Below are 4,346 nucleotides of genomic sequence, written 5' to 3'. Positions count from 1 at the left end.
CAAGATTATAAGAACTAGTGGTAAACACCAGGGTGGGTTCAAGCCCCTGCTGATACTAACAGTAAACCTAATGTTCAGTAGTTCTGAAAGATATATAATTAAAGTGCAGTTTCATATCTTTGAAGTGATTAACCAACAGGCTGGGACCACTAACTTTTAGCCCTCCCATGTTATTCACAATTCATCCTCTATTTTCATCTCCCCAACAAAAGGCTGAACTCAACTGTATTATTGTCAGTGAGGGCTTTTATCACCAGCCTTCAGAGCGGTCAAGGCATGGGAGAGAACAATGGCTCTCACAGGAGAACAAACACAGTCTGAACAAAACCACCCTGTTGCTAAGGTTTAAACCAGCCCTTTTTGGGGCACAGCCGGGTAGCTGGGAATCCTGGTGCCACCCTATCTAAAAAAAAAGAAGAGATAATTAGGACTTGGATAGGGGAAAGTAACCTGACACTCGGCCCTGCTGTGCATTTTGCTCCAGGACGGCAGTTAAAATACGAGTATCACATAAGTGGGGTTTAAACCAAAGCCAAAGGCTGGAGCATGCTGCTTGCACAGGCGATGCTCTTCCTAAGCCCATGGGATACTCCAACCTTTGCAGCCCTGGGCTTCATATCTTGCTCCCGTAAGGGCAGGAGGTGACCCTGCCTGAAGACCTACATGGTGAAACCTCAAGGTTCCTGCAGTGCTGTTGGTTTGGATGCTCCCAAATTCAGCAGATGGCTACTGGGAATGATCTGTAAGCTGCTGTCATCACGGCCAGAGGGAAGCTGAAGTTGGATGAGCAAGCACAGAGGTTCATGGAGATACTGGCCACCTTGGCCACACAGCCATGGTGCAGATGTTGGGAACGTCCAGCTGGGACCTCCTCTGAAGGAAAGCCCCAGCCCAAACCACAATGATTTCTCTTATGAAATCCACCCTGAAAGCAACCACAGTGCAGCAGTGAGTGGTTTCTACATCCTTAGCCAAGGGAGCAGCACCTGCTTTTGGGGTTTGGTAGAGAAATGCTCTTCCCCAGCTGTGTTTGGGCAAGGAACTGGGATTGGCTGTGGTGCCCTCCTGACTAAACACAGGGGTTTCCAGCAGCAAAGTAACTCCGTGGTCAGGAGTGACCCCGAAGCCAGGAAAGCCATGGCTGATGTCCTGGGGTTGGGTGAGGGGACAGCAGAGCTGTGGTGGCCCGGAGAGGCCACTGGCCTCCATGACCAGCCTGTCCTCCTCCCCTCTAGATGGAGCTCCAGGAGAAGCCTGAGGTCCCTCCCCAAGGGGAAGGTGGACACATTCCATACCTCAAAGGACAAGGAATCATAGAATGGTTTGGGTTGGAAGGGACCTGAAATACCATCTAATTCCAACCCCCCTACCACGGGCAGGAATTCCACTCATTAGACCAGATTGTTCAAAGCCCAATCCAACCTGGCCATGAACACTTCCAGGGATGGAGCAGCCACAGCTTCTCTGGGCAACCTGTGCCAGTGCCTCACAGGGAGGAATTCCTTCCTAATACCTAAGCTAAATCTACTCCCTTTCAGTCTGAAACCTTTCCCCCTTGTCCTGTCACCTGCAGCTTGTCACTAGAAAAGAGGCCAAGTTTGACAAGGAAATTTCATAAAACCCAGTAAATCATCAGTTCATTATTCCTTCCTGCAATGTATCAGTCAAACATCCATTGTGGCAAACTGCAAAGTACAGAGGCCCCCAAAATAACGTTCCCCTCCTTCAGCAGCGCAATTCTCAGCCCAAAACCTGCTCAAAAGCCTGGAAGAGCTGCTGTGATCAGCGGCATCACAGCAGCAGCAGCAGTTGCCAGAAGAAACAGCTTCTCTGAAGGGTTTGGAGACTTTATGTGCACTGAGACCATAAATATTTTTCGATGCACGTAGGCAGCAGTTAAGCCATGGATCTTGGCCATTTCACGTGCAAAACAAAACACAAAGAGGGGATTTCAAGTTTCCTTGATGACAGTGGAGCCTGGACACACATGAAAGAGAGAACAGAGTCAAGGTAATGCTGGAATTCAGTTTTTATGACCCATTTTGGGTTTTTTCCAATAAACAACATCTCCCTGAGCAGCCACTAAACAACACTGTGTGTCACTTAGATTTTAGTGATATGAAAATAAACATTAAGAGGCTATGACGGAGCTCAAATCCCGCTGGATGGGGCACCTAGGCCAAACAGCCACCAAAATTATGCTGAATTAAATTCATTTCGATCCCATGTGGAATGACAGAGCCTTCCACTCAGGTTAAATAATTTCAATAGCAAATGCAGTGGATAGCACTCGAGACATCCCCATCTTTAAAAGTCTTTGCTGTTGCTTTCAAAAGGCTTTGAAAAGCAGCTTTCCTACAAAAACACCCATTTCCATCATGCCCTGGCTAGGAGCATAATACACACAAGGCTCCTCAGTATCGCTGTTAAATACGAGACCCCCAAACCAGGCATGAAATGGTACAGGAGCTCACACATAACAACAGAAAGGGCTTTCTGTGGCTGCTCATCACTGCACAAACACAACACAAAGTCTGTTGCTGAAGACCAAGACTGTATTTGGCAGTGCAGGGGCTCAGCCTAACCAACTCAACTCATTTTCACAGTGTCATGGCATGGTTTGAGTTGGAAGGGACCTTAAACACCACCTAGTTTCATCTTCCTACTATGGGCAGGAACACCTTCCATTGGACATGTTGCTCCAAGCACCATCCAACCTGGCCTGGAACACTTCCAGGGATGGGGCAGCCACAGTTTCTCTGGGAAACTGGTGCCAGTGCCTCACCATCGTCACGAGGAAGAATTTCTTCCTGATACCCCATCTATCCCTGCCCTCTGTCAGTGCGAAGCCATTCCCCCTTGTTCTGCCCCTCCAGGCCCTTGTTCAAAGTCTCCCTCCATCTCCCTTGGAGACCCTTTAGGCACTGGAAGGGGCTCTAAGGTCTACATCCCTGACACTCTGATGTACAGATGCTTGTATACTCTGGGAGCATGAGCTACAAGACAGGTAGACTTGGAGGCTTTGGAAAGCATAGCAGTGTCTTCATTCTCAACTAATTAATTATCTCATGAGCAGTACAAGGAAAGGTTTAGCTCTGCAGTGCCCACTGGTTGCTTTGCTGAAGAAAACCCCCATATCTCCACCACCACTTGGCAGTGGATAACAGTGAAGACAAAGGATTACTGAGTGCAATTTCAACCCCCTCCCAGCTCCAGCACAGTGAAGACAACAGGGCACAGCTCAGCCTCTAAATCAGATTTTGCGCCATTTGAAAAGACACACTCTGGAAAGGGAATACAGGGGAAAGCAGGGCAGCCCTTGCTCTCTCCATGTGTCTTTATTGGCAGCAGGAGGACATTTCAGGTGTGGGATACTCTTAAACCAGCTGGAGGAACCAGTTATTCATGGCAGATGCTGAGAGCGTTATTAAGAGTCAAGGAAGGAGTATCAGCAGTGGGGTGACCTGTAATCCTTGCTGGTGTAGACTGGAATTAAAATTAATGAGTTTGAAATTAATGGCTCCCCATCCTGACTCGCACCCCAATACGTCTCTGGCTATGAGATTAATGTACAGATAGAATTAATCCAACACCCTCTTCCCCCTGACCTATTTGGGCATGGAGAGAAGACCCACAAAAACCATCCTGCAAGATCCAGCAAGGTGCCACTGCCATGGGCTGGTTTATATCCTCACCACTGCTTCTCACCCTGCCCCAGAGGACAATATGAAGGACAGGAGAAGCTGTAACATCTCTGAAAGCTGCTTTATACCAAAGGGAAAGACCTGGATAAAAGGGAAGGAAAGTTTCAGGTAACCCTGTTCAAGGAATCAGCTATTGCTGAGCAGCTTTAACTCCTCTCTCTCATCCCAGATTAGCTCCTCGGAACTCACCAAGACCTTTCCAGCTGTTTCACTTGCTGGAAAGATGCCATGTTTGTGTGTCAGACTAAACATCTGTGCTTTTAAGCCTGGGATTTTCAGATCAGATCTATGTGTTTGGAGGGGGAAAATAACAACATGAACTGTCTGTTAGAGGAGTTTCATTGAACAGAGACACCATTATTTCTTCCTCCCCATCCCCCATATCACTCCTCCTCTTCTCCCTCTGCAGGCAAAGCAGTTCAACAGATTTCAGGAAAATGCAGAGAAAACAGTATCGTACATTTTCTGTGCTCCATGTTAAGTTAGAGAGGTGCTACCAGAAACACAGTGTGCAGCTAGCATTTTCCCCTCCTGCCTCACTGCTGCAGGGAAGTATCCAGCTTGGGATCTGGGGTTTGAGGACCAGGTGGATGTCCCAGTATGAACTGGGAAAGGATGTTGGTTTGCCCTGTGAAGGTCACA

At 47.9% G+C, this 4,346-nt stretch overlaps 1 protein-coding gene across 1 annotated transcript in view; it reads right to left on the bottom strand.

Moving 5' to 3' along the window:
- Positions 1-4,346, bottom strand: part of PTPRA (protein tyrosine phosphatase, receptor type, A) — a 63,368-nt gene that overhangs the window by 37,689 nt on the left and 21,333 nt on the right. The window lies entirely within an intron of this gene.

The sequence above is a fragment of the Acanthisitta chloris genome, unplaced genomic scaffold (genome assembly GCF_000695815.1).
Source record: "Acanthisitta chloris isolate BGI_N310 unplaced genomic scaffold, ASM69581v1 scaffold4196, whole genome shotgun sequence".
Classification (NCBI taxonomy): domain Eukaryota; kingdom Metazoa; phylum Chordata; class Aves; order Passeriformes; family Acanthisittidae; genus Acanthisitta; species Acanthisitta chloris.
Note: the sequence above shows the minus strand (reverse complement) of the source record. Positions and strands in the feature narration are given on the sequence as shown.